The sequence below is a fragment of the Ceratotherium simum genome, chromosome 26, assembly GCF_057802395.1.
Source record: "Ceratotherium simum simum isolate JZ-2026a chromosome 26, ASM5780239v1, whole genome shotgun sequence".
NCBI lineage: Eukaryota > Metazoa > Chordata > Mammalia > Perissodactyla > Rhinocerotidae > Ceratotherium > Ceratotherium simum.
Genome location: NC_141925.1, coordinates 13048343 through 13076232, shown reverse-complemented (window position 1 = coordinate 13076232; position 27890 = coordinate 13048343). Strand labels below are relative to the sequence as shown.

General features: G+C 43.3%; 1 protein-coding gene across 1 annotated transcript in view; it reads right to left on the bottom strand.

The window, feature by feature from the left end:
• The window catches only part of BMERB1 (bMERB domain containing 1), a 112443-nt gene that overhangs the window by 76317 nt on the left and 8236 nt on the right, over positions 1-27890 (bottom strand). The window lies entirely within an intron of this gene.

The following is a 27890-nucleotide window of genomic DNA, read 5'->3' as shown; positions in this document are numbered from 1 at the left end:
TTGCACTCTTGGGTATTTATCCCAGAGAAATGAAAACGTATGTTCACACAAAAAATTGTATGAGTGTTCATAGCAGCTTTATTCATAATAGCCCCGAACCGGAAACAATCAGGATGTCCCTCAACGGGTGAACCAAACTGTGGTACATCCATACTAGGGAATACTACTCAGCAATAAAAAGGAACGAACTACTGGTACACACACAACTTGGATAGATTTCAACAAAATTATAGTAAGTGAAAAAAGACCATCTCAGATGGTGATTGTATGATTCATCATGTACTGTGTGATTCCATATATATAACATTCTTAAAATGACAAGATTATGGAAATGGAGAACTGATTAGTACTTGCCAGGGATTGAGTTGGGGGGAGGTTATTGCAGTTATAAAAGTACCTGGAAGGATCCCTGTGATGGAACTGCTCTGTATCTTCACTATGGCGTCATCACACAAATCTAAAGACATGATAAAATTGTATAGAACTAAACACACACACACACACACACACACACACACAAGTACATGTAAATCTGGGGAAATCTGAATAATGTCAATGGATTGTATCAATGTCAATTTTCTGCTTGAGATATTGTACTACATCTATGCAAAATGTTACCATTAGGGGAGCATGGACGAAAAGTAGATGGAGATCTCTCTATTATTTCTTACAACTGCATGCAAACTACCATTAACTCAAAATAAAATGTTAAACGAAAAAGACAGGCCACAGATTGAGAGAAGATATTTATCATATCCAAATATACAAAAGATCAGGAACTAAATATAAAGAATGCCTATGAAAATGACAACACAATAGAAAACAACAACAACAACAAAAGGATATGAACTAAGGATTCACAGAAGAAGAAACTCAAATATCCAGTAAACATACGAAAAGATGCTTAACTTCTGGTAATCGGGAAAATGCAAAAATAAAGAAACAAATACCATTTCACACTCATCAGGTTGGCAAACTTTTAACAACCTCGATAGCTTATGGTTGTTTGGTGTAGACGCAAGGAAATGGCAACTCACACCCTGCTGGGAAGGGTGTAAATTTATACAATCACAGTTGGATAACAATTTGACGATGTTTATTAAAACTGAAGATGTGCATACTGTCTGCTCAGCACTTCCACTTCTAGATCAGTACACTGCCTAAACCCTTACTCCTGGGCCCAAAAAGACATATATACCAGGATGGCCACGAGAGTAGTGTTTGGTAATAGTGGAAAATTGAAAACAACCTATATATTATCAATAGGACATTGGTTGAAGAATTTGTCGTATATTCACATATTATAAATACTTTGCAATGTGCCAATAGAACTTTCCAAGATGAAAGAAATGCTTTATAGCTGCATTGTACGATATAGTAACCACCAGACACGTGTGGTTACAGAATACTTGAAATGTGGCTATTGCTACCGAGGATCTGAAGTTTAGCAATTTAATTTCATTAATTTAAATTTTATAGCCACAGGTGGCTAATAGTTACTGTATTGGACAATACAGATCTAGGGTCTTAAAGTAGGCAGTAAAAATAATTTAAAAATAATAACAAATAACTAAATACTTTGAACAATCAAAAAAAAATAAAAGATTTGGTGTATCAGCCTGCATAAATCCTGAAAACATAATGTTTAGTGGCAAAAACAAGTGGTAAAAGGCTATGTACAGCATGATATCAGATATTGTTTATGGATATACATAATACAGTAAAAATACAAATGTGGATAAGAAGGATACATATTAACTTCATGATAGGGGTCACTTCGGGAAAGGAAGAGGACCAAAGAGAGATCTTCAGCTGAATCTTTAAGGTTTTTGGTTTTTTAAAAACTGATTTGAAGTAAAGATCTTAGCATTGGCCAAACCTGGACAGTGGATGCAAGAGTGTTAGGTTTTTGTCTATGCTAGTCTTACGTCTGAAATTGAAAACAAAAAAAGCACACACAGAAAGAACCCCAAGTTTGCTCCGTGATGCTGGGCACACCCACGTTTGGAAGACCCAGCTCTAGGATGAAGCAGCCTGGCTGCCAAGGCAGTTGCAACACTGGAGAGCGGGTTGGGGTGGGAGGTGGGGGGGGGGGAGGGATGGGGGGGTGGCTCTCCCTGCCTATATTTTCTGGAAATGGCATCTTTTTGAGAATATTTAAGGTGAGAGGTTACTATGATCTTTGTAAGGCTGCGATGAAAATATATTCAAGGAGGCTGTGTGAAAGCAAAGATCAGGCTGTTCAGTGGTTCAGCAATGAGGCGAAGGAAGGTATTTGAAGAGGACCTTTTTATGCCTCCTCCACCTCGAACATCCTCCTGCCGGGCTTCCCGCCTCCTTCACTCTTCGTGTTAGGACCTGGCTACACTTCTGCTGTAACAGTGGCTGCAAGGACGCCTTTAAGGGTATTTCAAAGGCCCTGCCACTCCTCATACTATTGGAAGCACAGGATCTCGTTCCTGTCATCGGATTCAGAATGACATTTCCCCTCCTCCCCACGTCAGTGTCTCCATGCCAGGATTTCTCGCCCTCAGCACTATCGACATTGGGGCCAAATAAATCTTTGCTGGGGAGAGAGGGGGCTGTCCTGTGGATTATAGGAGGTGTAGCAGCATCCCTGGCCTCTACCCCCTTGATGCCAGTAGCACCCCCTCAACCCCAGTTGTGACAATTGAGAATGTCGCCAGACTTTGCCAAATGACCCCTGGGGGTCCAATCGCCCCTGGTTGAGAACCATTGCCCAGGGGATTGGCCCGACGCTCAGTTACCGGGGTTTTCGGTCCAGCCACCCTGGCACGCTTTGGTTTCAGCAGCAGGTCGTGTACGGGATGCTCACTCATGCGCTCCACCACGGCTTTCCACCCATGTTGTATACAAAGCCTGCGTAGTTTACTGAAAGGTTACCCCAGTGCCTTGTCTCTGACAGATCAGTTATGCTGCACTTCATATTTACACAGAAACAAACTGGCCTCCCAGAACCCTTTCCAGCTTTTGAAAGTCTCTGTGGTTGCACGTTTACAGGCAAAGTCAGACTCATCGGGGGATGACTCTGCATGGTTTAAGAATTTTGTGCTGCCCGCGGACTGGCCGCCACGTCTGAATTATTTGACAGCTGGCAACAGAAGGGCTGAGCGAGTCCAGCACACGTCTCCCCTGACTAACCTTAGACAATCAATACCCTGAGTCACCGCACCTGACATTGACTTGTACTTCACCCTCCTTAAAAACGTGAGAGTTTTATTCATTTGCCAATTGCTTCTCCTCGCGCCATATCCCAGTGAATTAAATATCTGTGCTGGAGCCCCAGGAGCCTTCTCGCAGATGCTCCGTCCAGACTGCTTTCTGCTCCCATTCACGCCGTCTCCTCCTCTGGGAACACCCTCCTCTCCCGACTCCTCCTCCAGGTAAAGCTTCTGTTCTACAGACCTCACCCTTGCTCTGCCCACCCTCGCCCTGCACCCCAGACCAGGCCGTCCAGCCATGTGCTCTCATGGCATCCTGGACTTAACGGTTGCCAGGTTTAGCAAATAAAAATACAGAGTGCCCGGTTAACTCTAATTTCAGACACACAAAAATTTTAGCCTATGTCCTAAATTAGTGGTCTAGTGGTTGAGATTCGGTGTTCTCACTGCCGCGACCCCGGCTCATTTCTCGGTCAGGGAACCACACCATCCGTCTGTCGTTTGTGACACTGTAGCAGCCATGTGTTGCTGTGATGCTGAAAGTATGTCACTGGTATTTCAAACACCAGCAGGGTCACCCAGGGTGGGCAGGTTTCAGCAGAGCTTCCAGACTGAGACAGATTAGGAAGAAGGACCTGGCCACTACTTCCTAAAAAACTGGCCATGAAAACCCTGTGAATAGCAGCAGAGCATTGTCTGATAGAGCACCGGAAGGTGAGAAGATGGCACAGAAAGACCGGGCAGGGTTCCGCTCTGCTGTCCACGGGAATCGACTCAACGGCACTAACAACAACGTCCCAAATATTGCATGAGACATACTTATACTTAAAAAAATATTTGTTGTTTATCTGAAATTCAGAGTTGACTGGGCTTTTTTTATCTGGCAACCCCACCTGGACTTCTCCTGCGGTGCACTTACCACAGGTACAAATTATATTTTTATTTGTGTGTTTAACTCCATGAGGGCAATGAATAGGTTTATTTCTCCTCTATTTTATTTCTGGCTCCTAGCCTCAAGTTTTGTGTACAGAGGGCATGGAATGAACTCTGATAAGCGAATGGATGAGTGTGAGAAGGAAGGAGGTTAGGAAGGGAGAAAGGCTGGGCAGGAACCCACTCAGGGTATGTTCTGGTGATGAGGAACCGCTTGTAGGTCCCAGGAAGCACCACACTGCTCTGTACTTCTATGACTTTGCTGTTTTCCTTCCTCATCTGGTTAACTGAACCCAGGGGTCATTCCTGTCTGAACACCTTCCTGGGGCCCCTGGGCTGGGTCAGAAGCCTCTGAGCTCCCAATGTTCCTGGACCTTCCCTCTGATGAAGCACTCAGCATGTTACACAATTATCTGTTAATGTGTCTGTCTCTTTCACCAGCTCATAAATTCCTTGAGGACAGGCACGGTGTCTCATTCATCTTGGAAACCTGTAACTAGACCGAGCTGGCAAATGTTCAGCCAATATTTGTTGATGTATTGAGATGTCAAGCTGATGGCCTAGTCTCAATGTAGCTCACAAGAAACAACCCCTGCTTCTACCCATGGCTGCCTTTAAGCTGGTCTTGGCACATCATCACACCAAACAAATTAACAAGAAGAAGGGGCTGGCCTGGTGGCACAGCGGTTAAGTGCCCATGCTCCGCTTCGGTGGCCCTGGGTTCACAGGTTCGGATCCGGGGCATGCACCGACGCACGGCTTCAGGCCATGCTGTGGCGGCATCCCATATAAAGTAGAGGAAGATGGGCATGTATGTTAGCCCAGGGCCAATCTTCCTCAGCAAAAAAGAGGAGGATTGGCATGGGATGTTAGCTCAGCGCTAGTCCTCCTCACAAAACAAAACAAAACAAATTAACAAGAACAAAATAAAAAACAGAAAACCCAACTCCAATAGTGACTAATGTCTATTATTTTTTATTGATGTTTTAATAGTTTTTAACATTGTGAAATTTTGGGTTGTACATTTTTGTTTGTCCATCACCATATATATATATACCCCTTCACCCCTTGTGCCCTCCCCCCACCCCCATTGCCCCTGGTAACCACAATACAGTTTTCTCTGTCCGTGTGTTGGTTTATATTCCACATATGAGTGAGATCATACAGTGTTTGTCTTTCTCTTTCTGGCTTATTTCACTTAACATAATACCCTCCAGGCCCATCCATGTTGTTGCAAATGGGACGATTTTGTCTTTTTTTATGGCTGAGTAGTATTCCATTGTATATATATATACCACATCTTCTTGATCCAATCGTCAGTCGAGGGACACTTAGGTTGCTTCCACTTCTTGGCTATAGTGAATAATGCTGCAATGAACATAGGGGTGCATAAGCCTCTTTGGATTGTTGATTTCAGGTTCCTTGGATAGATTCCCAGTAGTGGGATGGCTGGGTCATAGGGTATCTCTATTTTTAATTCTTTGAGGAATCTCCATGCCGTTTTCCATAGTGGCTGCACCAGTTTGCATTCCCACCAGCTATGTATGAGGGTTCCTGTTTCTCCACATCCTCTCCAACATTTGTTGTTTTTTGTCTTGGTGATTATAGCCATTCTAACGGGCATGAGGTGGTATCTTAGTGTTGTTTTTTTTTTTTTTTTTTTTTTTTTTAAAGATTTTATTTATTCATGTTTTTCCCCCCAAAGCCCCAGCAGACAGCTGTATGTCGTAGGTTCACATCCTTCTAGTTGCTGTACGTGGGACTCGGCCTCGCGCTGGACGGAGAAGTGGTGCCTCGGGGCGCGCCCGGGATCCGAACCCGGGCCGCCAGCATCAGAGCGCACTCACTTAACCGCCAAGCCACGGAGCCGGCCCATCTTAGTGTTGTTTTGATTTGCATTTCCCTGATGATTAGTGATGTTGAACATCTTTTCATGCGCCTATTGGCCATCTGTATATCTTCTTTGGAGAAGTGTCTGTTCATTTCCTCTGCCCAATTTTTGATCGGGTTGTTTGTTTTTTTTGTTGTTCACTTGTGTGAGTTCTTTATATATCATGGAGATCAACCCCTTGTTAGATGTATGTTTTGCAAATATTTTCTCCCAGCTGGTGGGTTGTCTGTTCATCTTGATTCTGGTTTCATTTGTCTTGTAGAAGCTCTTTAATCTGATAAAGTCCCACTTGTTTATTTTTTCTTTAGTTTCCCTAGTCTGGGTAGGCATGTCATCCGAAAAGATTCCTTGATGACCAATGTCAAATAGTGTGCTGTCTATATTTTCTTCTATGAGTTTTATAGTTTCAGGTCTCACCTTCAGGTCTTTGATCCATTTTGAGTTAATTTTTGTGAATGGCGATAGCAGATGGTCCACTTTCATTCTTTTGCACGTGGCTGTCCAGTTTTCCCGACACCATTTATTGAAGAGACTTTCCTTTCTCCATTGTATGTTCTTAGCTCCTTTGTCAAAAATTAGCTGTCCGTACATGTGTGGTTTTATTTCTGGGCTTTCAATTCTGTTCCATTGATCTGTGTGTCTGTTTTTGTACCAGTACCGTGCTGTTTTGATTACTATTGCTTTGTAGTATGTTTTGAAGTCAGGGATTGTGATGCCTCCTGCTTTGTTCTTTTTTCTTAGGATTGCTTTAGCTATTCGGGGTCTTTTGTTGCCCCATATGAATTTTAGTATTCTTTTTTCTATTTCCATGAAGAATGTCATTGGGATTCTGATTGGGATTGCACTGAATCTGTAGATTGCTTTAGGTAATATAGACACGAATGTCTATTTTTTATTTGACAGTTTTACTGGGAGATGGTTATTTTGCTCACTCCAGAGCAAAATTTCTACATGTCCCCTTGATTTGCATCTCTCCTTCATATATACCCTGAATCACCTCTTTATTTCTTCTCCAACCTCTCTCTGGCCAAGCTGGCTCTAGGGTCCCCATGCACCTACTCCAACCCCCTGTGCTTGCAGTTTGCAGATTCTGTTTCTTGGGTAGGGCTGTTTAGTCCTCTCTGGACTTCTCCAATTTCCATCCCACTCAGAGAATCCTCAAACCACTCAGAGAATTCTCCTTGGGAGTCAATTTCCTTAGAAATTAGGGAAGGATAGGGGAATGGTAAACTGATCATCTAATTAAGGCTTCCTGTCACAACAGAAGATGGTACTTCCCATCACAGACTGGACTGGGATTAAAGTAAAAATCATGCTAATTCAATGCAGAGAATGTAAGATTTCCGGCATCAAGACCAGAATTATTGAGAAATGAGGTGTGATGTGGCCTAGTGGTTAAATTCAGTGCCCTCTGCTTTGGTGGCCCGAGTTCGGTTCCCCAGGCACAGATTTACACCATTCGTAGGTGGCCGTGCTGTGGAGGCAACCTGCATACAAAATAGAGGAAGACTGGCACAGATGTTAGCTCAGGGTGAATCTTCCTCAGCAAAAAAAAAAAAAAAAAAAAAAGACTTTTTAAAAGCTTATTGACAGTATTTATGTATCCCCTGCAGTAAATGCCATGAAATTACTTCAATCTCTTAAGTCACAGCCACTAGAAGAGAAAGGAAAACGTCAAGTTGATTAGCCAGAAATTGCTATAAAGAATAGTCAGGGGGCCGGCCTGGTGGCGCAAGCAGTTAGGTGTGTGCGCTCCGCTGCGGCGGCCTGGGGTTTGCCAGTTCGGATCCCAGGCACGCACCGACGCACCGCTTGGCCAGCCATGCTGTGGTGGCGTCCCATGTAGAGGGGAGGAAGATGGGCATGGATGTTAGCCCAGGGCCAGTCTTCCTCAGCGAAAAAAAAAAAAGAGGAGGACTGGCAGATGTTAGCACAGGGCTCATCTTCCCCACACACACACAAACAGAATAGTCAGACATTAACTACGTATGGCCCTTTCAGAGAACGTGGCGGGAAAGTCAGGCCAGAGGCTTCCTGGCTTCAGTATACAGGTTAAACGCCTTGTTGGTGAATACTATTTCAAAGGCACATTCCTTAAAACAAAGCTATTTCCTGTCTTAATATCTAGTTAACAATATCATTGCTTTGTTGATTTGGTTTTCATGCATCCAATACACCAGCTCATTCTATACAAATATTTTTCTCCTCTGGGTCTATGTTCTTGCAGCTGTCACTCTCAGCATCACAGCACCTGCCTTTTAATGCTATGGAAAAGAAGAGGGTGACCAGTTCCGTTGTTCACCACTGGATACCAAATGCCTTCTCAACTCTTGCAATCTCCATGAAATGGGTAGTAGGAGAGTGACCTACTGCCCTGATTTGCCAGGGACTGATGGTTTCCTGGGATGCAGGACTTTGCACTGCTAAATCAGGACAGTCCCAGGCAAACCAGGATGGTTGATCACCAAGTAGTGGCGATTGTTGGGTATATTTTCAGATGACATTTTCTACTCTTCCCCTATTCATTTCAAGCAATGAATTTGTTGCAAGAGATTGTGAATGCTACAGAGCCCACGTGAGCAATTTCTCACAAAATACTCATTGTAACCAAATTCCACCAACTGAACTGTTGCTACGTTGAAAGGGGGCGTTTCAAATGGAATTTCCTCATTGTTGATCTCCATTTTTCCTGCTGAGTCCTTCAGCAAGTTCACAGTATAATGAAGTAGCAATCTTGATCTTGTAGCTTAACACAAAGTCATTTACAGTCATAAGCCTAATGCATACCCCCAGAGACTAGAATGTCTAATTGGACAGGGGTGGTGCCAGGCACAGGTGCCAGGGGAGAGAAAGTGACCCGATGGAGGACACGTAGAGCGGGAAATCTGACAGTTCTTCTTGGTCCTTTCCAACGGCTGGTTTGAGAAGGTCCTGTTAGCACGTTCAGGCTTCACCACTCTACACCAAAGCAGTTAATACTTAATCATAGGCTGTGGCTAGGCTTATAATGATTACAAGTTAGAAAATAGAAGGAAAAAATCAATTAGGTATTAGCAGAATGAGTTGTAAGTTTTGATACTGTGGTCTGATTTCTGTATAACTTGACTTTGCAAAATATGCTTACATGTATTATACTACGTGCATTTATTATTTCAATGTAAAGGAATGGAAATTAATTTTGCAAGCTCATTTTTTTTGAGACTTTTAAAACACTCTCGAGATCACAAAAGAACCTCTTCTAGGAGACAAAAAATTCTTTGATCCTAGATGCAAGATTTCATGTATTTTAGATGACCTCCACTGTTGTTCAAACAGTATCACACACTCAATGCATCCTTAATAAATGTCCTAGACTGAATTGAGATGCTCTGAGAGTGTTGGAGAAACAGGGTTGGCCATTATTCAATTAACATGAAATCAGGCTTTAGGAGTTAGAGAATTTCATATTTCTTTTTTTTAACTGTGATTAAAAATCGGGGGACCTAATATTTCTCTTGAAAATACAAAATATGCTTGAGTTTAATCAGGTAATAGAACTTGGCATGCAGGAAGAAAAAAATCTTTTCGTATTTTTCCTCTTGTTTTGGAATGTGGTTCCCTTTCTTGTTTGTTCATTTCAGCCTTGAAAGTGAGTGACAGCTTGTAATTGACGTGGGGGGGGATAGAAAGCTCTGTCTGGTACCTCTGGCTTCTTGACTAAGTGTTACCCCATACCCACAGAACATGAATGAGTCTACCATCCACAGAAAAGCCTTTCCGGACTCAATATAGAGCCAAAAAAAGAAAGCCGTGAGTTATAACAACAGCATTCTGGAAGGAGTTCTAAACAAAGGTCGGAAAAAGATGTTAATATTCACACTTTCACTCAGAGAGCTTCTGCACTGACCAGATCTGCTGGCTGAGTGCTTTGCCTCTTCTCATCCCCCTCCCTTTTTTTAAATGAAGTTTCTATTTTGGAATAATTTTAGATTTACAGAAAAGCTGTAATGTTAGTGTAGAGAGTTCCTGTGCACCCTTCACCTAGTTTCTCCCAATGGTTATGTCTTACAGAATGATGGTACGTTTGTCAAAATTAAGAATTTAACACTGGTACAATACTGTTCACTAAATTACAGATTGGACTGGAATTCACCAGTTTTTCCACTAATGTCCTTTTTCTGTTGCAGGATCCAGTCGAGCATCCCACACTGCTTTTAGCATCTCCCTTTCTTGAGTAGTCAGAGCCTACCCTATCTTAATCCGAATAACCAGCCTCAGCTCCCTTTTCCTCATTAGAATGTGTTAAAAACAAGACAACAGGGGGCCGGCCCGGTGCCCCAGCGGTTAAGTGCGAGCACTCCACTGCGGTGGCCCGGGGTTTGCAGGTTCGGATCCCGGGCACGCACCGACGCACGGCTTGCTAACCCGTGCTGTGGCGGCATCCCATATAAAGTAGAGGAGGATGGGCATGGATGTTAGCCCAGGGCCAGTCTTCCTCAGGGAAAAAGGGGAGGATTGGCATCGGATGTTAGCTCAGGGCTGGTCCTCCTTACAAAAAATTACAACACAGCAGGCCCAAAATGGAGTCACTCATGCTATGCCCCACATCACCAACCCAAGACTTAACTTAATTACAGTTTTGGCTCTCCCAGAAATGGAACCTTAAACCAGTCGATTGCCTGGTTCCAGAAAAGCCTGATCAGCATTAGTTATGTAATCTGCCCCATGAACCCCTGCCATCCCCTACAGGGAAAGTAACTTCAAAATAACCAATCCATTTTTGCCTGGTACAACTTCCTCCTTCCTGCTGCCTTCTAACTATAAAACCTCTTGCCTTGCACAGCTCTTCAGAGCACCTTTCTATTTACTAGATTAGATGCTGCCCAATCCATGAATTATTGAATAAAGCCCATAAGATCTTTAAAATCTACTCAGTTGAATTTTGTTTTTTTTAACAGGTATATTCTCTCATGGAACACATTCACTCATTTTTCATTCACTCAACAGATTATTAATTGAGCACTTAAGTGCTGGGCAAATAAAACAGGTTTGATCTCTCCCCTAACAGAATTGAAGGAAACAGACAGTAATCATGTGATGGGAAAGAAAACAGTGTGCTAAGAGAGAAAGGTATTGAGCCTGGGGGAAGAGATCAGAGAAAGCCTTTTCAAGGCATTGATGTTTGAGACCTAAAAATATGAGGAGGAGGAATTCACCAGGTGAGAAAGGGCAGAGTCCAAGGAAAGGCACCCAGGAGAAGAACGGGTTCCCCATCCCAGGAAATGAAAGCAAAGCAAGTAGGCAAGGACCCAGGTGGGGCTGGAATGGAAGACGGACGGGATGCCCTCTTATTTGCGTAATGAAGATGTATCAGACCAAACTAATTGATAATTGCATATTAATTGCTTTTTCCTCTGTGCCGCCACAGCACTTGGTTCATAACTTCACCCGGGGCTGGTTTGTGCCACCATCTCTTTGTCACTCTCCCCCACTAGACAGCCAGCTCTTCGAAGGAGGCAGCTCTGCCTTATTCATCTTACTTTCCCTCTCCTCCTCAGTGCCTAGCAGAGCCGTTTGCACAAAAGGAATCGAAACGTGTGTTTGTCGAATCCGATTAGACTTTCTGTGACATCCTATTCTCATTACTTTAGCTCCAAATTATACCAGTTACATCTAATTTGTGGAGCGTTAATTTCTCTTAAGCTTGCCCGCTCTGAGCCGCACACAGCTCTGCCTGAAGACTTCCTCCATTCAGACACTAAAGGGAAAAGAACTCTCTCTTCTGTCCATCGGGAGGGAGGCGCACCCTAAGACAGCAGAGACAGGTGAGAAAGTCACCAGATTCAAAAACGTGATTTGTCTCTCTTTGAGAAGCATGATTCAGAGGAGCAGGAGGGGAGGGGAGGAAAAAGGAGGAGAGGAGAAGATGGAGGACGAAGGGACGTCTGAAAGGATGGTCATCTGACGTTGGTAGGCTTATTTGAAATGACATTTGCTCTCTTCTATAATCTTCAGTATTTTTGGGGGGCGGGGGAGGGAAAGATTCACCCTGAGCTAACATCTGTTGCCAGTCTTCCTCCTTTTTTTTTTTTTTTTCACCTCCCCAAAGCAGCCCCAGTACATGGTTGTATATCCTAGTTGTAAGTCGCTCCAGTTCTTCTATGTCAGCCACCGCCACAGCTCGGCTACTGACAGACAGGTGGTGTGGTTCTGTGACGAGGAGGCGAACCCAGGCCGCTCAAGTGGTGAGCACTGAACTTTAACCACTAGGCCATCAGGACTGGCTCTATAATCTTCAGTATTTTTTAATTAAAAAAATTCTGAACATTAGATTTCTTATTATCAGAAGAAAAACACTAGTTATTTTTATGGGAGAGGGAAAAACAATTCCACTCCCGAGTGGTCGTCTGTAGCGGGATTTTGCTCTGCAAGCAGGCATTGTCCTTTCTCTGGCCAGAGCACTTCCATTGTATTTCCATGGGAGAGTACAGCTCACCCATGCAATGCTGCTGGTAGGACTGGCCATCAAGATGCCCCAGTCTTCCTAGTCAAGGCCTGGGTACCGATCTAGTTGGGCCAATGTGCACATGCTATGTTCTGGCTATATTTGGCTTTGGCCTTAACTTGGCTCCCCCCAACCACCATTCAGCCACTTTTTGCTCACAGAGCTTGTCCTATGACTGGGGAGAGTCTGGTGCCCGAGAGCAACTGCCAAGGTCAAGATTGGCAGGAGGCACTAGGATGTGGGAAAAGCTTGTAGGGTGTAGGGTGCCTTTTACAGGTTCTCATTTTGGGATTTTTCATACACAGGAGGTAGGATTATTTTCAAGCAACAGAAATTGACTCTGGTTAACTCAGAGATTTTCTGTGTTCTCTCCTTGGTATTTGATCTTGAGCACAGTATCCCAGGGATGCAAAACAGTGGGGCTGATTCAGCCTGATGATGCATCCTGAATTTCCTGCCACCTGGAACTTTATAGTTGTCACAGTTCCTCTTCTTTTGAAGTCCTGGTTATTTAGCTTTTTCTTTGATTCTGGAAGGATTTCCACATGCTTCCAATAAACTCCATTTTTCTCCTTAAATTTCTGTGATTTGCAAACTCATTTAAATGTGATCCACAGTAAGAAATACACAGAGTGGCCCAGTATCTACATAGACACATAGGCATAAGTGAAATAAAAGTTGCATAAAATAATATTTACCCTTAGTCCCTTAGATGCATCCTTATATTTTCTAGTCTCTTCTATTTCATTTATTAAATTCTGGTTGCAACCCCTAAAACTGATTTGAAGACTCAGCAGCGGGTCGCCCGACCCTTGGAAAGCCTCTGAGTTATCCAGAGTCAACTTCTGTTGCTTGTAAATAAATAATCCTATCTCCTATGTGTGAAAACCCCCAAAATGAGCACCTGTAAACCCTGCAAATTTTCTCTTGGGCAGTGCATTCTCCCCAGCTACAGGACAAGCTCTGTGAGCCAAAAGCCAGCAGGTGGTGTTTGAGAGAAGCCAAGCTAAGAGCAAAGCCAAACACAGCCAGAACTTTCTCCTCTTGCACAATCAAAAAGACAGTTGCACTCTCACCACCTTTTTTGTCTAGGCCAGGGGTCAAAAGACCTGCCGGCCCAACACACCCATCACCAGTTTTTATCTAGCCTGTGAGCTAAGACTGGCCTCTACATTTTTAAATGTTTGGGGAAAAAAGCAAAGAAGAATAATATTTCACGAGCTGGGAAAATGATATGAAATTCAAATTTCAGAGTCCGTAAATAAAGTGAATCAGGAATCCAGCCACACCTATTTGTCCAGGTACTCATCTATGGCAGTTCTGGGGCTACATCGTAGAGTTGAGTAGTTTCAACAGAGACCGTATGGCGCGCAAAGCCTAAAATATTTACTATTTATTCCGTATTATTCGTACAGAAAAAGTTTGCCGACCTCTGGCCTAAGCACTAAAGGGAGATTAAAATGAAGTTGACGCTTGGTCCCTGCTCTAAAGGAGCTTATCACTGGGTGAGAGCGTCCCTCGTATAACTGAAACAAATCCAGGACATCTGAGCATTAAACTGCACAGGATGGAGAAAGTGTAACAGGAGGTCAGACGTGGAAGGAATTCTTCAAAAGAAGAGGTGCTCTGGAAGGAGTGGGGGGCTTCCGGAGGAGGTAGGCTGGAACCTTTGGCAATTCCTGGATTTCTGTGTCGGAGGGGCTTGGAAACAGCAATCTGCTTGGGGACATGAAGCTATGTTTGCGTCTTTACATAAGGTGGAGGGGAATCAATTGTGCATATGAAATAAAGGGAGCGGGGCAAGCAGGGAGATAAACGGACCCGCCATCAAGGAAAGATAGGATCAAGGTTAAGCAGAAAGGAAGAAAGAGGGTGTAATGGCACAAGAAGGGAATATCAACAATAACGACAACAATAATAATAGCAGCTATCATGATCAGGCTCTTAGGCACTGGGCACTGTGTTCAAAGCCCTAAAGGCACTATCTCATTAAATGCTCTCGATAACTCTATGAGATAGGTACATATTATCCCCGATTTACAGATGAGCATGTGAAGGAGACCAATTTAACCAAATCAGGGGTGCATTTTAGAGCGTGGAGGGAAAAAAGGTTCAGTTGGGAGGGAGAGGAGGTGCGGATTATGGAGGATGGGGAGGACCAGGCAGAGTGTATTATACTCCAGTTAAAAATCAAAGACAACCAACCAACAAAACATGGTAGAGGAGTCTGTAATTGGTGTTGGAGGCAACGGGAAGTTTTCGTGAAAGGAAGAGAGGGACCAAAAGGAGAGTGACAAAAACACTGGTCAACAGCAGAGCAGGCAGAACGGAGGGCAGGTGGCCAGCTCCAAGGCAGGCTTCACGCACCCTCGGAGAGTCACGACACGCATTGGCCACTAAAGATTCCCACAGTCAGGAAATCTACATCACTAAATTTCACCCAGCGATTTCCAAACTTATTGACCACAGTCGTCCCTTTTTCTTAGAAAACCTATTAACAGCTGCTGTTCCTCAAAACATGGTTTAGAAAATGCTGCCTTCGAGAAAAGGCCCACAGTCATATGAGAGATTATTTTCTTGGACAATGAGCATCCACATGGCTGATTTTATAAATGCGGCAAAAAGGCGAACGGCTACATGGATTTCTATCTTTAAATCCTGCCTCTGACATGCTCCTTTGTGGAGTTGTCAGAGCTTTACACACCCAGCAGCAGTGCACACCAAGCTAGCAAGTAATCGAACACCGAGGGGTGTAGCCTCACTAGCCAATTTCAAGGTGCTTTGCTTTATTTTTAGATAATAGAAATGGCAGCTGAGTAAATGCTATAAATCGAGATACCTGATTCCGACCCCACAGAGGCCAAAGTAATTTCTCTTTCAAGGCCATTTTTAGAAGCTTGTTAGCTGTTGGTCCAGTATCCCTACCTCCCCAGGAAGTGAAACAACTTAACTCTGTTGCTTAGGAATCAAATACCTCGATGCAATTCTGCAAACGTGCATTGAATTCCCACTGTGTGCCAGCCCCTGTGTTAACAGCCTCTTGTTTGAAAGGCAGATATGTTAACCAGGCAGAGTTGGTAGTTATCAGCCACAGGATGATATGGTAATGACCCTGAACTTGAAAAATAAATTAATTTTAAAAATCAAAAAAAAATATATGTAGTGGATAATTTCAGTTTGCAGAGCAGGTCAATGGGTACCGAGCAAGCGCTGGATTTCCTCCCTCTCTGCTTCAATCAAGCTGAACATCTGAGTGATACTTGAAAAAGTCCATAAAACATCTGCCATTCGGCATCAAGAGATGTACATCTGGATAATTAGTGGACTGAATTTTCCTTCATTTTTCAGGGCCCCTCTGGACTCCATGTTTTCAACCACAGCCTTTCAATGAACCAGATTTCCTTTGAAATCACTTTCTGCTCTAATGGATAATTTTCTTAACAGTAACTCTTGAAAACTAGTAGCTTTCTTTGTGCTTGAAAACTGTGGTTAATTAAGAACCTGAATTCTCATCGTTTCCTCTTCAGGAGAGCGTGTAGGTCACGTAGGAAAAAAAAAGTGCTTCAAGGGAAAACTATACAGCCTAGAGGTCACCTCTCCAGGTTACCTGACGTACAGCCATGCATCACTTAACGACGGGGACACGTTCTGAGAAATGCATCGTTTGGCAAATTCGTCGTTGTGCAAACACCATAGAGTGTACTTACACAAACCTAGAAGGGATAGCCTGCTGCACACCTAGGTTCTATGGTACTAATCGTAGGGGACCACTGTGGTATGCGCTGTCTGTCACTGACCAAAATGTCGTTATGTGGCGCATCACTTGTAGTAGATAGCTGATAACAATGCAAAAATATTTCTTATACACGTTCAAATCCCCTCCTGTCTAGTAGGGGTCCAACTGACTTCCCTCTCGTTCACGGAAAACTCAGTGTTATTTTCATTTGCACCTTCATTTCAATATTCCTGATCTAGAAATTAGTCTGTTTTCAGATTCTTTTGAATCGATTATAACATCTACCTGGTTCCCTCATTGATTGAGTAGAATAAAATCTTTAACACGCGTTCATTTTTATATCTTTGTGAAAGTCATGATTTTACTTTTTTCTGAAAATTATCTTTTAACAGTAACAGAAGAAGATACATTAATTTTTTTCCATATTCCCTCAAATACGCCTTTGTCTCCTGCCCCCTCCCCAGTTAGAACTAGGGGTCAATTTCTAGTGCAACTGACATGTCGTTATAGAGTAGTAGGCTGTTTCTTTGAGAAACGCATTAACTAATGGATAATTATCTTTCTAAATAGAGTTTCTTGTGTTTCCTTTCTTTACAAAAGGAGCTGAATTAATGGAGAGGCTAGTCCACCAAAAGCAGGTTACGCATCTCTCCATCTGTGACAAATTTTTGAATAATGGTTGCTAATAATTATAGCAATAGTATCTTTTGTATTCAAAAGTGGACGATGAATCTAGGGCAACAGGAAACAATGGTTGAATTGTTTTCCCAAGAGTGATGACAGATTTTCAATTTAGGATTTAATAATTCATTTTCCTGAGAGCTTTCAGATATTGGCCACCATGGTCTGGTAGAGAAAGTCCTTTATTAGGGAGGAAATTCTTATTTACTTATTTACTTGAATATACAAGAAAAATGGGTTCAAGTTCTACTTCTGTTACTGGCTAGCTTGAGCACTTGGGAAAATCATCTTCCCTCTGGGTGAGGGGTTTCTAATCCATCCAGAAGGGAGATAGGGGAATGTGCTAATTGTACTAAAAGCTACTCAGAAGGATTCTGATGTGCAAACAGATTTGGGAATTGCACAAGACTAGACTATCTCCAGCAACAACAATTTTCATCCCACACCCTGTAGACGCAATAGAAGCAATTGAACATAAACACAGACAGATGTATATACACCCTGTCCCTCTCAAGAGGAGGAAGAGACACCTGAAGCATCAGGAATACCTGATTTCTTAGTACATTTCTATACTAAGAAATCCATCTCAGAATGTGAAAAGAGGAACTAGGCATTCTTTCTCCTCCCCCATCCCACCAAAAGAATTGCTCATTTCAGTTTGCAAAAGTTGAGATGTCATCTGTCACCTCGTGTGCTCTACTTTCTTTGTCTCTTTTATTATTACCTGTGCACTCTTCGGGGTGATAATAAAGAACAAATGGCCAGTCCCTTGACACAGTAATGTTCCAGAGAAAATTTAGAGTCAGTGTTCTCTGGGCTGACATACATCCCTTTCATTCTGGTAGCAGAGTTAAGAGTTATTGTTTGAAGGGTATTTCTGTTCATCCAGCTGAAACATTTTCTTTGTTATAAGTGAAAGTGACAATTTCTTTTTCACTTCAATTTGTGGTAAGTAGACATCTTCCCGGGCAGGAATGCCCTGAGGAAAATCAAATCCATTCTGCATGGGGAGATTTCTTTATGTTTCAGGAAGGTCATTATCATGTTTCTCTTGGCTTAATCCTGAGCACATCCAACACAGTTTTGTTTTTTTTTTTTAATTGAGGTCATATTGGCCTATAACATTATGTAAGTTTCAGGTGTACATTACATTATTATATTTCAGTTTCTGTATAGATTGCATCGTGCTCACCACCAATAGTCTAGTTTTTATCCGTCACCATACATATGTGCCCCTTTACTCCTTTTGCCCTCCTCCTGAGATAGGTAGCTAGGTAGACACGAGGAGGGGATCATAGTTGGAGACCTTGCTGCATCAGTGGAGCATCTTTCTGGCATCCAACAAGATGCAGATAAAGGAGAACTGAGACCCTCCTGGTGCCACCACCAGAGTCTGAGACCTTCAACCACAACAATAAAAATAATCGGTGCACAAACAGCACATACAAAGCCTTCTGCTCTACACCTCTAGAGGACATGGACCTTTAATTTACATACAAATTCCGTATGCATTATCTCCCCTTCCTCTGGGGATGACTGCCATGACAGTTCCAGAGACTCCTCTAAAAGGTCAAGAATTCCCCCTCCTGACGTGTGGGTGGAGGAAAGACCATTATTGGTGGATAACCAGATAATGCTAATTCCCTTCAAAACAGTCCAAATAAAAATAAAACTAACCCAAGACACCGGGCAGGTGCGTTCTCTGGCACTACCCGCTCCTCACTTGGAGTCTATCTGACCTTTCCTCTAGTAAATCTTTGCTTGCTTGCTGTTGCCATTGTGTCTGAAATCTTCTCTTACACTGACCAAGAACCTGGGCGATCAGACTCTCCAGTCCGGTTACACTCCCATCCCCTTCCCCTCTGGTAACCACTAATCTGTTCTCCTTATCCATGTGTTTGTTTATCTTCCACATATGAGCAAAATCATATGGTGTTTGTCTTTCTCTGTCTGACTTATTTTGCTTAACATAATACCCTCAAGGTCCATCCATGTTGTCACAAATCACATGATTTTGTCTTTTTTATGGCTGAGTAGTATTCCATTGTGTGTGTGTGTGTGTGTGTGTGTGTGTGTATATATATATATCCCACATCTTCTTTATCATTCATCTGTTGATGGGCACTTGGGTTGCTTCCACATCTTGGCTATTGTGAATAATGTTGCAATGAACATAGGGATGCTTTTATTGACAGTGCTTTGTGTGTGTGTGAACAGAAAGCTGTGAGATATCTGGAGAAAAAAGAGGGCAGAAACCTAGGGACCAAGATGAAGAGATGGGATAGGAAAATTCTTTGGACTCTTTTGCATCATAAAATTAGAGTACCTATATCAAAAAAAAATTAGACCTATCAGTGGTTCTCAACTGGGGACAATTTTTCCCCTCTAGTGAACATTTGGCAGTGTCTAGAGGCATTTTTGGTTGTCACAATTGTGTAGGAACAGTGGGATGTGCTATTGGCATCTAGTGGGTCATGGCCAGGAATGTTGCTAAACACCCTACAATGCACAGGACAGCCCCCACAACACAAAATTATCCAGCCCCAAATGTCAATGTCAATAGTGCCGAGGTTGAGAAATTCTAGACAAATGGATTCCAAATTTCCTTCCAGGCCTGAGATATCATGATGCTAAAACACAATTTCCAGTCCCAAATAAGAAATCTATTGCTATGCACTGAATTGTGTCTCCCAAAATTCATATGTTGAAGTCCTAACCCCCAATGTGACTGTATTTGGAGATAGGGCCTGTAAAGAGGTAAAGAAGGTTAATTGAGGTCATAGGAAGGGGCCCTGATCAGATAGGATTAGTGTCCTTGTTAGAAGAGACATCAGAGAGCTTGCTCTCTCTCTCCCCCCACGCGCTTTCACAAAAAAGAGACCATGTGAGCACACAGCGAGAAGGCAGCCTCCTGCAAGCCAGCAGAAGAGGCCTCAGAATGAAAACTACATCACCAGTACCTTGATCTTGGACTTTCCAGTCTCTAGAACTGTAAGAAATAAATTTCTGTTCTTGAAGCCAACCAGTCCATGCTATTTTGTTATGACTGCCTGAGCAGACTGAAACAGCTGTTTATGGTAATTGCCATTGCTAACATATTCTTATGTATTTACTGCACGTGCTAGACACACCTTATCACACTTACTCCTCAACATGCCCCTGAGAGGTGGGAATTATTTTTATTCCTACAGAAGAGTAAATGAAGGCCCAGAGAGGTTACATAACTAGCCTGAGATCAACCAGTTAGTAAGTGGAAGAGGTGAGCTTTGAACCCAAGCAGCCTGACCCCTAATTAAGAATCCGTATATTTAATTATTGCAAGATACCACCTTCCCAAATTGTCTGTCTCCTTGAAATTATAAACTTCAAGGGAAGATAGGATAAAGAAAAGGGCCAGGGCAGGGCAAAATTGCCCGAGAATGTGGAAGTCAAAAATCTCTGTATCATCCTCAGAATGTTAAACATTGAATTACCACATGGCCCAGCAATTCCAGTCCTAGGTGTATACCCAAAAGAATTGAAAACAGGTATTCAAACTTGTTCACAAATGTTTATAGCAGCATTATTCATAATAGCCAAAAGATAGAAACAACCCAAATGTCCACCAACTGATGAATGAATAAACAAAATGTGGTGTGTTCCTAAATGGAATATCATTCAGCCATAAAAAGGAATGAAGGGCTGATACACGCTACAACATGAATGAACATCGGAAACATGCTAAGTGAAAGAAGCCAGACCCAAAACGTCACATACTGTATGATTCCGTTTACATGAAACATCCAGAAGAGGCAAATCCATAGAGACAGAAAGCAGTGGTGGCCAGAGACTGGGGAAAGGGTGCATGAGGAGGGATTGTGTAATGGGTACAGGGTTTCCTTTTGGGGTGAACAAATGTCTTGGAACTAGACAGAGGTGATGGCTGCACAACATTGTAAATGTACCAAATGCCATTGAATTGCACACTTACAAATGGTTAAGGGATAATTCTATGCTAGCTGACTTTTACCTCAATTAAAAAAAATCTCTATCTCGGTGGAGAAGAAAGACATGTAAAGCTAACCTAGTGCTGGCTATGGGTAAGCATTTAAGAAATAACAAAACTCTACTCTAAGGCAGAACTGATCCCTAAGAAAGCGGACCTCTTAGCTCCTGGAACCCAGCCTGGCCGCCTGGGCCCCTGCTGGGCTGCTCTTTCCAAGTCGTTCGCACTGGTTTTAACCACCAAGATGTGCTCCAGGGACGCCGTCCCTCTGTCTACTTAAACAGGAGGAAGATGGATGGATCCTGCAGCGGTGGACGGCGGGTCTCCAGCACTGACACGGCACTGCAAACGCAGAGTGCTGAAATGGTCTCACGTGGCTGCTGGGTGTGGAAGAACCAAATGGAACCAAAATGGAAATAATTTAAGCATTTTTGTTCCTTGTCAAAATGATGGCCACTTTTAAGAGCTACCTACTAAAAGCATTACACCCCTGGCGTAGAGCCTGGACAAATCGCTGGCTTTCAGCTGGCTTAATTCCTTCATGGACAGAGGAGGGTTCTGTAGACAATGTTTATACTCCCCCCAAATTCACATATTAAAATCTAATCCCCAATGTGATGGTATTAGGAAGTGGGGCCTTCGGAAAGTGATTAGGTCATGAGGTGGACCCCTCGTGAATGGGATTAGTGCCCTTGTAAAAGAGACCCCCGAGAGCTGCCACATCCCCTTCCTCCATGTGAGGGCACAGCTACAAGACTGTCATCTATGAACCAGGAAGCCCTCAGCAGACGCCGAATCTGCTGAGGCCTTAATCTTGGACTTCCCAGCCTCCAGAACTGTAAGAAATAAAATCCTGTTGTTTATAAGTCTCTGGTCTTGTGTTACAGCAGGCCAAATGGACTGAGAGGGGTATAAACAGGAAGAGACATGAGTTAGACAAGGAAAGACTGGTTTGTCCCTTCCTCTGCTCATTCATTGCCTATTTCCCAAATTTATCTCCAAGACCAGGATTATGGAGAGTGAGTGGTTTCATTTTTCAGCCCCGGGGATCACGAGGAGAAAGCTGGCAAGAGGGGACAGTATTGAGAGGAGATCTGAACGAGAAGCTCAGCTCCGTGATGACCCAGATCTTTAAAATAGGGTTCCACAAACTATGTCAGATGTCTTTCCCTTTTAAAAATATGGAACACCAATGGAATTTCATAGAGTTGAAAGTTTACAAATATAGAGGGAAAGGTATGGACTTCTTAACCAGACAGTCCTAGATTCAAATCCCTTCTCCATTGTTAACGGGGCAAGATTTTCATCTCTCTGCTCCTGGATTTCCATATATATATGAAGAGTATATACATATATATATATATATATATACAGGAAGACAAACAATGTTTTTATCTTATAGGGTTGTGGTGAGGGTTAAATCAGATAAAACTATATCTCTTCAATTCTGAGACCCACACTTTTTCCCCATATTTTAACATTTCTGAAGTTAGAATACCCCTTCCCCAATCCCACAAATATGTAACTTAACATAAATGTATAAGTGGATTATTTTTCCAGTAAAGTATCTTTATTTTCTTTTTTGCTAGGCTCTCCATTGCCCCCTCCTCTCTCAGCCCCCACATTAGCCCTCTCCCCCATCCCCTCCCCCAGGTAGCCCATGGCAACAACTTGTTACGCATTCTTCCATATTTTTCCCCATACTAATAAAATCACACACACATACACATACACATGGATGCATATATATTATATGTGCTACAGAAGGACAGAGAGAATTTGGTTTTACAACAATGAGATCCTGTTACATACATTTTCCTGGATCTCATTTTTCTCCCTCAATAACAGCTCTAAGACAACTATCACTGCTCTAATTTCTTTCTTTCTTTCTTTCTTTTTTTTTTTGTGAGGAAGACCAGCCCTAAGCTAACATCTATTGCCAATCCTCCTCCTTTTTTCCCCCCTTTTCTCCCCAAAGCCCCAGTAGATAGTTGTATGTCATAGCTGCACATCCTTCTAGTTGCTGTATGTGGGACACGGTCTCAGCATGGCCGGAGAAGCGGTGCGTCGGTGCGCGCCCGGGATCCGAACCCCGGCTGCCAGTAGCAGAGCGCAAACACTTTAACAACTAAGCCACGGGGCCAGCCCCTAATTTATTCCTTTTTAATGGCTCCATATCATTTCACAGTGGATGAGCAATAATTTATTCACCCATTCTTCTACGGATGAACCTTCACTTTGTGTACAGTTTGGGGTTTTTTTGCACATAATGTCTTTGTATATTGGTGTTTTTATTTCTATCAGATAGAGTTCCAGGAGTCAGACTGCTGTGTCAAAGCATATGAGTATTTTAAATTTTAGTAGATGTTATCTGATTGCTTTCCAAAAAGGCTGGAACACTCAACAGTTCCACCGGCAGTGTCTGAGATGACTCTTTTCTCTGCATGAGATTAAAAGGTTTTTTAATGGACCAGTACATTTAATGTGGCCATGCTGTTTTTTGTCTCTGTTGTTCCAAAAAGTTGTGACTGACTGTGGGTGGTGCCCCCCACCTCTGCTGACATCTAAGAATCGAGGAGATGTGGTTTAAATGTAGAGCACCTAACCCAGCCTACACCCATCGTAGCATTCTTTTTTTTTTTAATAATTTTATTTATTTATTTTCCCCCCAAAGCCCCAGTAGATAGTTGTATGTCATAGCTGCACATCCCTCCAGTTGCTGTATGTGGGACGCAGCCCCAGCATGGCCGGAGAAGCGGTGCGTCAGCGCGCGCCCGGGATCCGAACCCGGGCCGCCAGCAGCAGAGCGCGCGCACCCAACCGCTAAGCCACGGGCTGGCTCATCATAGCATTCTCAGTGTGCCACTGGTTCGCGATAATGGTCCTATTCCGGTTGCTTTGTATCCGATCTGAAAATCTTTCATCCTTCCCTCAAAGCAGGAAAGCAAGGATGCTAATCTAACTGCAGCATCAGGAACAAACCGTCTAAACCAGGAGATGGGCGGGCGATCCAGACCAAGGCTCCTGCTAACTTTATTTTTTAGTTGATGATTTCGGAGGTTTACAAAACACAATTAAATCATTTGCATCTGAGTCTGTGTGGAGTAACAGCCACCTAATTCAGCAATTATTGACGGAATGGGAGGCTTCTAAGTGCTGGGCAATGTGGTAGACACCATGCATTCAGCACTCAGCAGTGAATATGACACACAGGGTTTCTGTGGTCATGGCACTCGCAGGAAGACAGAATCAAATCATTGCACTCGCGTTAGCCCATAAAACTTGGCTTGACCCTCTTAGGACTCATCTTCTCAAGAGTCTGCAAAAACCCGCCTGTAGCAACACAGCTGAATTAGTCTCTGGACAACACTCAGCTAGCAGCGCATTGGGTCAGCTAACTGACCTGAATTCTGTTTCTGAACGATTGTGGGGGACGGCATCATCTCTTGGTCCTTTGGTTCTGTATCACTGGAAACAGGGGCTGCTCCCAGTAGACCCTTTTTTTCCCCCAGATTTATTGAGGTATAATTGACTAATAAGATCGTAAGATATTTAAAGTGTACAACGTGGTGATTTGATAGATATATACATTGTGAAAGGATTCCCACCATCTAGTTAATTAACACACCCATCACCTCACATATTTATCTTGTGTGTGTGTGTGTGTGTGTGTGAGAACATCTAAGTTCTAGTCTCTCAACAAATTTCGATTATATAATATGGTGTTATCAACTATAGTCACCAGGTTTTACATTCGATCCTCAGATTTTATAGTTTGTACCCTTTTTACCAACCTCTCCCTGTTTCCCTCCTCCCCCAACCCCTGGCAACCACTTCTGTACTCTGTTTCTATGAGTTTGACTCTTTACCTTTTCTTTATAGATTCCACATATAAGTCATACCATGCAGTATCTGTCTTTATCTGAATTATTTCACTTAGCATAATGCCCTCAAGATCCATTCATGTTGTTGCAAATGGTAAATGGCAGAATTTCCTTCCTTCTCATGGTTGAATAATATTCCATTGTATAAATATACCACATCTTCTTTATCCATTCATCCATCGGTGGACACTTAGATTGTTTCCATACCTTGGCTATTGTGAACAATGCTGCAATGAACATGGGAGTGCAGATATCTCTTTCATATCCTGTTTTCATTTCCTTCAGATATATAGCCAGAAGCGGGATTGCTGGATCATATGGCAGTTCTGATTTTATGAGCAGACCTTAAATCACCTGAAGGCAGGGACTGTATACATCTTACTCAAAGTGCTACTGTCCTTGCAAGACCTTAGCACAATATCTGGCATAATAAGGCCACCAGTAAATATGTATTGAGTGGGTGAGTGGGTGGGTGGATGGATGGATGGATGGGTGGATGGATGGGTGGGTGGGTGGGTGGATGGATGGATGGATGGGTGGGTGGGTGGGTGGATGGATGGATGGGTGGATGGATGGGTGGATGCGTGGATGGGTGGATGCGTGGATGGGTGGGTGGATGGGTGGGTGGGTGGATGGGTGGATGCGTGGATGGGTGGGTGGGTGGGTGAATGCATGGGTGGGGAGATGAATGGGTGGATGGGTGGGTGGATGGGTGGGTGGGGGGGTGGGAGGATGGGTGGGTGGATGGATGGATGGATGGATGGGTGGGTGGATGGGTGGATGGATGGGTGGGTGGATGGATGGATGGGTGGGTGGGTGGGTGGGTGGGTGGATGAACATATGAATGAATGACTTATCTGTTTGGGAATTTAAAATGAACAGAATAATTAGTGTCACGCACTGTGGTCCTTTTCCAATTTGGATTCCAATATGGAATCCAGACATACTTGTTACCATCTTGCGATGTAGTTGTACATGCATAATACGCCCCTGGGAACCCTGGTCTAGTGCAAACCGCCTGGGTTGTCGTGTCCTTGCTCAGTCCTTACGAGCTGTACCTCTCCCCTGGGGTGTACCTGTAACCCGTTTACCCACTTCCAAAGGGGCATGATGAGTCCTGCTCTCTGCCCTTCCTTGTAAATAGTAAATTAGAAAATACAGGAAAAGTATAAATTGGAAAGTGCTATACAAATGTAAGGGATCATTATTATTACTTCTCCCAATACCCATAATCCCTGCATCTCTTTAAACTCTATTGAAATGAAAGTGGACAGCATTGATGCTGATGTATTTAAATTCCTAAGACCCCAGACTAACGATTCTGTTATTTCCTGCCTATCACATTGCCTCCTCTTAGAAGACCCTCTTTCTTTCCCATCTCTAATCAACTACTAATGCTTTTTCCCTTCAAGATATCTAATTAGGCCCTTCCTCCCAACCCACCACCACTGCTTTAGACCCCAGCCCATGTGACCTCATGAGCAGATGATTCCAACACCCTCCAGGTTGGTCTTCTTACCCGCTGGGTCCCTGCCCTTCCATCCAGTCTGCAACCACTGCCAGACAAGTCTTCCTAAAATGCTACTTTCTTTACCTCTGTCCCTTGTCCTACAAGGGCTCCATACAGCCTGTCTTTTTTTTTTTTTTTTTTTTGCTGAGGAAGATTCGCCCTGAGCTAACATCCTTGCCAATCTTCCTTTTTTTTTTTTTTTGCTTGAGGAAAACTGTCCCTGAGCTAACACCTGTGCCAATCCTCCTCTATTTTGTATGTGGGTTGCCGACACAGCATGGCTGACGAGTGGTGTAGGTCTGCGCCCAGGATCCAAACACGCGAGCCAGGGCCGCTGAAGTGGAGCACAGCGAACTTAACCACTATGCCACGGGGCCAGCCCCCAGCCTGTCATTTTTAATCTGCTTGAGTCTAGTGGCCCTGCTCAACCAACTCAGCACCTCACGACTTCTCCAACGCAGCCAAGTTCATGTACACCTCCAGCAATCTCCACACACACTGTCACCTCCATTCTTTTCCTGAGGCTGGTCCACCCACCTTAACTTCCCGCTTTTCTTACTCTCCAATTGTTTAAATACTACCCACTTAGGGCCCACTTTACGTCCTGTTCTATCAACATCAGTCTCCTCAGCACCATTTACTGAGGGCACCAAGCTCTGTACAAGGGCTTTCACATATTATCTCATTGAATCTTCTCCATTACCCTATAAGGCAGGTCTTGTTATTATCTCCACTTTATAGATGAGAAGACTGAAATTCAGAGAGGTTAAGTAACCAACCCAAGGTCACACAGCTAATATGTGGTAAAGCCAGGATTCAAATGCAGGCAGAGCTTCCACTCTCAAACACTAGACTCATCTGCTCCTATACTGCCCGTGAAGTCTTTCTTGATCACCCAAGAGAGGGAGGCCTTTCTCTGTGAAGCTACAAGTCCTCTTCAAAATGGAAAGGCTCTTCCCCCTGCATTTCTGTGAACGTCTTCAAGCTCCCACTTCGGTTTCACCCCGAAGGCACTTGGAGGAAGTGAGATGTAGTCTTGAAGTTTACAAGGGACGTGTTTGTAGTGGAAAAGAAAATTAATGAGCCAGAGAACAGAATCAGTACTAAGAAACACAGAGAAGTGTCTAACTGACCTTATCCTTCTGTATTAAGGGCAGCCTCAGCTAATCCCAGGAAATAAGACGGGCAGCAGGATTAAGTCACTTGTTAAGCTGCTGGGTTTGAATCCTACCTCTGCCGTTTATTGGCAGAGTGATGCTGGGCAAGTTGCTTAACCTCTCTGAGCCTCAGTTTCCTCATCTGTAAAATGGAGCAATAAATGGCTCCATTGCACCTCACATCAGCGGGTGTTCTGGAAGGAGTAAATGAGAGGATGCATGTGTGCACAGAGCAGCCACACAGGAAGTGCTCAGTGCATGTTATTTCTTATAATCACTCCCTTCTACTTCCCTTAGAATTATTGATTTTGCTCCTCTAATGATCTCTGTCTGTAGAGGCATTTTAACTAAATAAATAATTATTAACAAGTCTGACTCTGCTTCATTCAAACAAACAAAGAAACAAATCTTATTCTAGGAGTCTGGTCCTTAGCTACCTCACTTGGA